Genomic DNA, 9991 nt, shown 5'->3' with positions numbered 1-9991 from the left:
CTGCAAGTATGATCTATGGTTTACTGTGTTAGGTGCTTAGATGGATACACACATTGTTGATTGGCTGTTGGGTGTTTTGAATTGCTAGAGCTGAATAGGAGAAGAGTAGAATGCTAGGACTGTATTCAACTACATTATTGGCTAATGTTGGGAACTGCATATGGTTTGGATATACTGTTTTTAATGACGATTTAACAGCTCTACAAGAGAATAAATATACTGTGACAAATCCCAGGGTAATGTCACTGCTCCCATGTGGGAATCCCCTTCCCATGAGGCCTGGGAGGTAAGGCCGCTATACGATAGTCCCACTGGGGGTGGTACTCAGCGGGTGGATCTCATGGGGGGTGGGAATCCTGCATGGGACCAGTGACAACTATCCCAAGAGAACATGGTATGCACCTCCTCCTTCTTTGTCCCCACACTCCTCTCACTCCACTCTCCCCTCTATAACTGCCCCCAAGTCTATCTATTGCTGCAAGGTAGGAAATCCCACCCACTTTGACCATACTGTGATGACGAAGAATATGAACTACCCAGTTGGAGTCCCTCTTACAACTGGCACAAAGAAGATTGGGTAAGGAGGGAAAAGCCCACTGTGGAACCAGCATATGCACTATAGTCAATCAAACTCAATCTCAATCTTAAAACAGGACTGAACGCAGAGGTAGATCCTCGCTGGAGGAACCAAGAGCTGGCGAACAGCTTACCACAGAGAGCAGGGGACGCTGGCAGAGCCTTAAAGAACACAGGAGGTGTCCTGGCTGGAGAATCGGAGATCGGGAGCAACTCAGACCCTGACCACACAATCGGAGCAAGAAACACAAGTCGAGAGGGACCAGACCAGGAGGCGCAGCGAGGAAACGCCAAAAGAGCCATAAGGTGTGAGGAAGCCCACAGCAAGCAGAAACTGTCCCATAAAGTCATCCAAATCCGATAGTAATGCCACAAAAGGTACCTGGGCTACGGTAGCAGGTGGCAGGGACCACAGAGAGGGAAGGGGGCAGTTGGGGGAAGCTGGGGAACCCCCTTTCTCTTGTCCCTGTCCCTGGGAAGAAATACAGAGTGGACATATGAGAAACAGTGCCCGGCAGGTTACTGAACCAGGCCTGGCCAACAGCAAACCCGAAAGAAGGGTTTGGGACCCATATGCAACTGGGTTAGCTGCATGAGAAATGTACTGCAGGATCAAGGACCCATTGAAGTCTAAGGAAGCACACAGACAGGGTGCAGGGCTACAGGACAACATTGAGATAGGGGTCTGGGACCCATATGAAACCATGGAAGCGACACAAGAAGAATGCAGGAGGGTCAAGGACTCATTGCAGTCTAAGGAAGCACGTGAACAAGGTGCTGAGATCCAAAACAGGTAGAATCCCAGAGAAGGCCTAAAGGGGTCAGGGACCCACCAAGAAAAGGAAGATCTATGGAACAGGTCTGGGAGACCCCAAGGTGTCCCAGAGGAGTCAGGGATGTATATAAGAAGTTGGGGAAATCCCAAGAAAGTTTGAAAGGTTCAGAGACCCCGCTGAAAGATAAAGAAGGCGCAGAAGAAATTGGAAAGACCCAGAGGCAAGAAGGGGGAAGAAGTAAAAATAAAGGGGCAAGGGCCCACATTGTTTTCGGCAGCACATTGTTTTGAACAACAAAAACTACAGTGAAGTCTGTCAGAAGAGTAAACCTGACTTGTGTACATATGTACTTTTGGTGATTATTTTGAAGCACAGCCGAGCTGCTGTCAGGTCTGGCAGGAGAGTAAACCAGACTTCATAATACATTTTGGAACTTTGCTTTTGAAAATAGTTTTCTTATGGGACACAGCTGCAAGTGTAGAAAGAAATAACTACAGTCAAATCTGGCAGGAGAGTGAACCGGATTTGCTGTGTAATATTTGTTTTGTGAAAGTGCAACTGGTTAAAACAAGAGGATTTGCAAATCAAGTCTCACAGGATAGGGAACCAAACTTGATGAGACATTTGCGAGGTGAAAGAAGAAGAGGAGAAAGGACTCCCCCTGAATAACTGGGACTTGTGTTTTCTTTAGTGTGTGAGGGGCGGAAACAGGGAGGTGGACAATTTATGTTTTCGGAATTTCCAGACAGAATACTTAGTCCTTTTGTTGAGGTAGGGAATCACCTCTTAGAAATAGCACCAGATAGGTTTTTACTTTTCTTTATCTTTAATAAAAGTATTTGTAAAACCGAGGACCGCGAATGCCAAAGAAGGAGGGTCTAAGCTAAATGGCACAAGCTTAATGCTCGAAAGATGTAGCTCAAAAAACAACGGTATAATCTTGAATAGAAACAACGTGATGAACCTGCTGCATCATATTCCCCATTTAAAAGCAATATCTTCGATGATTTGAAAATCATCAGATTTGTGGAGGAGGACTCCTTCGATAGAGTTCGAATACACCTCCACTCAAAGATAATTAAGGAAATCCTCATGGAAAGCAGAAGAGAGATGAATGCCTTAGGGTTCAATGTAAACGAGGATCCTGGGTCTGGTAAAAGAAAGACGCAGAAAACAGACCAAAAGGCAGAAAAAAAATGCTGTATCAACACTTGAGAGGGAGAAGGACGTTGTGTAGAGAAAAAACAGGGAAAGTTTGGAGAGAAGAGCGGCTGGAAAAAATGAGATGACAGAAGACGGAGCAGAAACAGAAGAGGAAAGCCCAAGAAAAAAACGAATACGGATTACAATTGCCAGGAGTTTCCAAGATATAGTCCAGAAAAAGAAAAAAAAGCCTGTGAAGAAGACGAAAGAGAAGTTGAAGACTGGTCTTGGATTTCTAGAGCTTTGGTAGCCTCAAACCAAAGCTAATGCCAAAATAAGGAAACACAGAATATTGAGTGCGGATCTTGGAACACTAGACGGCACACACATCTCTTTGCGGATAACCTGGAAACACTTTGGAACTTGGACTTAATATGTCTGCAGGAAACTTGGCTGGCAGTCCAACCATGTGTGGATGAGTTTGAGATGGCATTTAACCCGGCAATCACAAATAAAAAGGGCCGCCCGATGACTGGCTTAATGACCCTAGTACGAAAAAACAGAGGTATGCGGATTAAAAAAGCATGTAACATCGATGCATATAGTCAACTCACATCTATTTCATGTAGGGAGGATAGTGGGAAGGAGAATTCCAGTCTCCATATACTCAATATATACTGGCAACATCAGAACGCTGGGGAAACAACTTTCTTGGACAAAATTTGTGGTACTCTGGATGAAATAGGAATGCAGAACCCAAACAACGAGCTAATCGTATGTGGTGATCTGAATATGGAACTGATACCCCAGAGTGGAAAAAATTTATTCAAGAATCCCGAGGCGAAAAAGACCCAAGAACTGGCCAAGTTGTGGTTAGAAGAAATGGATCTGAGGCAAATGAGTATGCTGAATGGTGACCTTCAGGGGGACATACCGCCAAAAGAAACCTGGGAAAGGGAGTCCCAAAAATCCATCTTAGACTACTTCTTTGTCTGTGAAACACTATCAAAATAAATGTTAGCTTAGAGGTGATAAGTATGAAGGAAAGCGACCACAACTTAGTTAAAGGTGCATGGGAAGTAAAGAAAAGAACACATTCCAAAATGTGGAAGGAGGAAATTGAGATTGAGCCTGGTCAAAAAAGAGTGAGGCTGAAGAAAACAAACATCGAGGAGGTCATAAAACAATTGAAAACTGATGACAGAATAATTGCCTATAAAGCGTATGACACGCTTTTACAGAAGTATGCTAAAAAGTCTGGAGCAGGAGTGAAGAACAAATTTAAACGCCATGCGTACGACCGTACGATAGTGCTGAGAAAGAGGTAATTGAGACAACAAATAAGAGCCCTCAGAGTCCTGAAATAAACAGCAGCCAGAGAGGCAAAAAAGAAACTAAAGTCTCGAAATAAGAAGTGGATTAGGGGCCACAAATATAATATGCAGCAACAAGAGGCAGAAAAGATGCTAGCATCACTAGATAGTAATAACTTGAGAGAGTTCTGGACACTAATTAACAACGAATGTACACCACAAGGAGCATTGATGACGAATATGGTCTCAGAACAACAATGGACTGAACATTACCTGAAGCTCTTTGAAAAGCAAGGAGAAATGACAAAAAAAAACGGAGTCAACATCTACTGGTTGAGATACTGAAATTTCAAAACATGATATTTTGGAAACAATAAAAAATAATAGCTCATTGAGAGCTCCGGGACCCGATGGCATAACAAATGCAATGCTAAAGGAGTACCCGAATGAGTGAGCGGAGTTATGCAAAACCTTATTCGACACAATAATGAAAGAAGGTTCCATCCCAACATCATGGAAATCCGCAATAATAGTGCCAATTTTTAAGAAAGGAGAAAGGTCAGACCCCTAAAACTACAGGCCTATTGCCCTGCTTGATGTGATAAGACACTTTCCTATCACATCGTACCACGATGTTAACCGTGATAGTATTTGCAACCCAAATACTATCACGGTTAACATCATGGATCACTCAAGCAGGGGCCATTGATAAGCGACAGACGGGCTTTGTAAGAGGAGTTGGCTGCGGTTTGAATTTACTAATAATAAATGTATTAAAGATGGAAGCCTTAAGAAAAGGCACGAAAGTTTACGCAGCATTTGTGGACTTAGACCACGCTTTCGATGGAATGGATAGAGAGCTCCTATGGGAAAAGATGCTGAAGCTAGGATGCCCCCTGAGCTTGATGATGGCTATAAAGGAATTACATTCTGAGACAAATGTCAGAATCCGCCTGGACCAACGAGGAACCCTGATGGAAAGAATTAAAACCACTAGAGGCGTAAAACAGGGTTGTCCGCTAGGCTCCACCCTATTTAAACTATTGATTGCGGACGTGGGAGAAACCCTAGAAAAAGTTGCAGCATTCGCCCCAAAAATAAATGGGAACCAGATAAGCTGGCTAATATATGCAGATGACAACGTCCTGCTGGATCTAACTCCAGTGGGTCTCCAATGGAAATTAAGTGCACTTGAAAACTACATTAAGAACAATGGGCTGGAAATAAATGCAAAAAAACCCGGAGATTGTGCAGTTCTCCAACCTAAAAAGTCACAAAAGAACAAAGAAAAACCAACCAAGTTGGAGCCTGGGAAACGTGACCCTTAGAAGATCCTTACAAGTTACAGAACTAGGTGTACAACTAAGTGCCAGTATCTCAGATGATCCAATGATGAAAAGATTAAAAACCAAATGCAAAGCGTTTGCAGTTCAAGGGGCGATTCTCCATAAGAAATTTGGAAAATGTTCATACCAACCAGTGGTAACTTTCTATAAAGCGAAGGTTATACCGGCCTTGATACATGGAGCTGAGGCAATGTTAGGATGCCCTTTCCGCTTGTGGGCCGTATGTGAAAACATATTTTGGAAGAGGATCCTGAAGGTGCCTCAAAGTACACCGAATGCATGCATAAAATATGAGTTAGGTCTGTTATCAATTAATGCCAGAGTGATATGGAATACATTCTCAATCTATAGAAAAATCATAGAAATGGATGGAGTGCCTCAATTCGAAATATTGAAACCAGCACAAATGAGCAATTCGAATGAAGTGCTAGAGATTTGGAAAATAAATTGTGAACAAATCTTGAATCAACAGTCAACAACGAAGGAGACCTTGGAAAAAAATCCCAATGCAGTAAAAAAAAACCTCTGGTTGATGGACTGGATTGAAACAGTGGAACAGCTTGAGCAACATGGGTGTATGAAAGATTACACATTTGGAAGCAAGGCTCTGAATGCTCTAGCAAGGTATCTTAAAAAATGTCCTTGCCCAAGAAGAAGGCAAATCTTTCTAAAACTAAGACTAAACTTATACCATACAATGGAGATAAAAAGTATGAGGAAAAAACAAAATGAAGTCTTTGACACCAAATGCCGCTTCTGTAAGAGCGAAATATAGACCCTAAAATATCTGATGACGGTATGTTCAGACTTGAGAGATTTAAGAAAAAAAATTCTGGGAACAGAATTAAAAAAATTCTCAACCTACAACGCCGAAGAATGGTGGATCAAGATGCAAGAAGGGGAAGACAAGAAATTAAGTGTAGCTTTAACATTCTTTTTAGAGGACTTGGAAAATAAATTGAAAGAATTTGAGGAATAAGTCTTAGTTGAGAAAGGGAATAAGGAGAAATGTGATTCTTCTTTTATAATGTTTGTAAAAAAACTGTAATAAAATAAATAAATAAAAGTATCTGTCAACAAATTTGCCACCTCTGTGTCAGGCTTGTACTTCTGAACCATTATAATACATAAATGCTAAACAAAAGGAGTGAGAACATCCTTGGTGTGTTTCCATTTATGGGTGTAAAAGACAACCAACCGTCGTTAATTGCATAGAGGGGAGTACTGCTGTGTGCACTTTTGTGCAAATGGTCCCATCCATGCAATGTTCTTCATTTCGACTACGTGGTGAAAAAGCGAGGAGTTAATCATAGACTAAATCACCTTCAATCTTTACTTTTCCACCGTGCTGGAGAAAAGTGAAAATGTTTCTTGCAAAGTACCCTATATATGCATCATTTACAATGGATTCCTATTGAATCTGCCTATTTTTACCAGGCAGTAATTTCAGGCGGATTCCTCAGTAATCCATTATATGAACACCAGCATGATAATCCATGGTGGCGTTAATGCAACCACATTAGTAAGGCTTAGCAGGAAATGAAAGCTGACATAACGCCTGCCCTGCTCCATAACACCATAATACAAATGCACCACATTTAAATGGATCAGAACAAATGGCGATAATCACATTTACTGCCATTTTTTTGGTCTGCTTCACCTGCAACTTTGCCCCCTTTTTGTTTCAGTGATAAAACTGCAGGGAAGATGTTGATAACATCCACTGTTAATAATTCTGGCATGGGTAATCAGAAGTGGTCCCTAGATTCTGAAGGGATAAACCAACAATAATTTTGCTCTCCAGTAGTAAGCCTGTCCAGTGCTCATGGGCAGTGGTTTTTCTTGCACTAAGCACATAGGATCAACTGTCTCTAGAGCCTTGCATTGGGTACTGGACTACTCTCTGATGAAAATGCTGCCTCATTTTCATGCCTTTTGGGTGGAGGGGGTTAGGCTCTGGCAAGCAGAGTGTGAGACACCACTGTGTGGTTGGCTGCTCAGGTGTGACCACATATCTATAGTGATTGGCCTCCACTCCCAGCCAGGCAATGCACATTCCTGCTGACTCGCAATATCTGAATTGATAGCACTCTTAAGGCCTCTTAAAGCACTGTATGTTGCACCTAAAACATCCACTCTAAGCTTAGAATGTACCATAACCATGAAATGTAACCTACTCCTGCGTCACCCCTTTTTTCACCATGAGGTATGTAACTATGTACGTCAACCTCAGGCTGATTGGGGTTAGGCAATGCATATTGCTATAAACTAATAAATACAAACACAAACATCAGTCCTTCAATGAATATATGTCAATTTTGTTTTAGCTGCCTGAGTATGGAGGATGGTTAAGATGAGGAGAGTGGCCATTACTACCGCCCACAGGTGGTTTAGAATAAAATCAGAAGGTCTCTGTCCGACAAAAATAAGTACCAAAATGGTCCTCTTTCTTGGGCTTGGGTCAGCCAACCACATCCCACCACCTTTTTTTCTGTATGTCGTTGTTGATGCCACAGCTGATGTCTGTTTCATTTCCATGTCCAGGAATTTGGAGATGCTCTTCTGCCATATGTGTCAGTAATTTGAAAAGTGAGTAATTTGCCTTCTACTGATCAGTGGATCAAAGAGATGGAGCACCTAGTAGCATTTGAAAACATGGAGGTATATTTGTTTAAGCATGTACTTATAAATGTAAATGTCTGAAATATCTTACATTTCTTGTCTACTTACTTTCAATGACTTATAGGCTTCGAAATTGCATTATTGACTCTTCTTCATTGATATTTTATAACTGATTATTGCGAACTCTGTCCTGTAAAATAATGACTGCAACATTAATATGTGGCTCCTAAAGATTTCTTAAACAATAAAAACGTTGGACTCAGGATGAACTCGATGCCTCTTTAGGATTTCTACTTTTGCTGGGATATTTCAATGCTCTCTTGCTTTAGCGACCTTCTTTCATTGCATCCAACCTCCCAGGATTCTGTGTTTCACGTTGTCTATGGTTCTTACTTATTAGTACGCAGTGGGGCGGTGGGAGGGAGGGTGTCAGCCTACCAGCCAATGAGGAGGCTCAGAACGGGGTAATTACCACATGGTAATCCCCCCGCACCAAGCCTCCTCACGGCTGGAGGCCGTCATCTTCCCCTGCTGGGAAATGAGGTAAATGCTCACCTGTTCCCCACCTCGCCCCCACAGATTTCCTTACCCCTGCCCCCACTTACCTTCTTTTTGTTTCCTTTTTGAGAGCGGACGCGCTGGGTACACTTCTGTCCCCAGTGTGTCCGCTCCCTATCTGCCACATGCTGCCATCGAAAGGAAGAAGGGACAAGATCCTTCTCGCCTTTCCATGGCGGCCATTTTTGTAAAACATTTTTTTACTTTTTACAATGGCCGCCAGAGAAAGGGAGAACGGACTACGTTCGCCCTTCCTTGGTGGCCATTCTTTTTCTTTTTTTTTTCTGTTGCGAAACACCAGAGTGTTTTGCAACAGAAAAAAAAAATGCTTTTAGTACCCCAGTCTTGTAGGCCGAGGTACTAATAGCAATAAGCCCCATTTTTGGAGGTGCATAACCACTTCAGATAATCCCGGGTCCTATGTTGAGTAACTATCGGCCCCTGCTCGGAGCTTATTGCATAAGTGTGGACTTTAGAACTGTATTCACATTACTGGAATGATAAAATGCTTCTCTTGGTTTCCTTCTTCCACTTTGGTTAAACTCTGGGATTGTACTCCGTCTGCCAGAATGCAATGCTTTCCTTTTTCAACTCAGTTTATACTCTGGGATTAAACTCTGTTTCCCAGACTGCAATGTTTCCAGTGGTATAATTCTTTCACTCTGGTTATACTGTGAGATCATACTCTGTCTCCCAGAGTATAAGAGTTTCACTTAGTTTCCTCCTTTCACTTTGATTGCACACTGGGATGGAATTACATTCCCCCAGAATCCAGCATTTCACATGGTTCGCCTGCTTAAACCTGGGTATAGTCTGTGATTGTTCCCACCATACCAGAATCTATCCTTTTACTTTGTTTACTCTCTTCACTTTGTTTACACTGTTGAATTGTTCACAATTTCTAGACTTCAGCAATTCACTTTGTTTAGTCTGTTCATTTAGTTTACACTCTAGGATTGTACTCTGTTTCACTTTGTTTTATTCTGATTGCACTTGGGGATTGTACTTTGTTCCCCAGAATGCAGTATTTCACATGGTTTACCTCATTAACCTAGCCTACACTTGGGAATTCCAATCTCTCTTCCAGAATGTATTGTTTCACTTGGTTTATTAATTTCAATATGGTTATACTCTTGGATGATGCACCATCTTCTAGGAGGCATCATTGCACTTTGTTTTGTCTGTTCATTTTGGTTACACTTTGGGATTCTACTCTGTCTCCCAGAATATAGCATTTCACTTGGTTTTATCTGTTCATTCTGATTGCAGTGTATGAGAAACCACCTGAAGAGAATACGTGTTACACCTTAGGAATCTATGGATCACATATGATGTCCACTGATTTTAATGATTCTATCTTGGATAAAGTTCCTAACCCCTATATCACTGCACATACCATCCACATAACATCTCCTGTTTCTGATAACCTTCAGTTCAACAAACAGTTGATAAAGAAATTGCTTTGAAAAGTCTAAAACCATTATGGACTTCAAGACCCAAAATGCCTATGGTACTGGGAAGAGAAGCAAAGAGTTATTGATGATCAATAGTGCTGCCAAGAAGACTGTGCGGTCTAGTTGTTCCAATTCCAATCACTCACGCAGGACATTTAAATGTGGAAATCGCCCAGAGGTGAAAAAACAGCCTGGGAAGCAGC

The sequence above is a fragment of the Ambystoma mexicanum genome, chromosome 8 (genome assembly GCF_040938575.1).
Source record: "Ambystoma mexicanum isolate Mex_15411 chromosome 8, UKY_AmexF1_1, whole genome shotgun sequence".
Lineage (NCBI taxonomy): Eukaryota > Metazoa > Chordata > Amphibia > Caudata > Ambystomatidae > Ambystoma > Ambystoma mexicanum.
Note: the sequence above shows the minus strand (reverse complement) of the source record.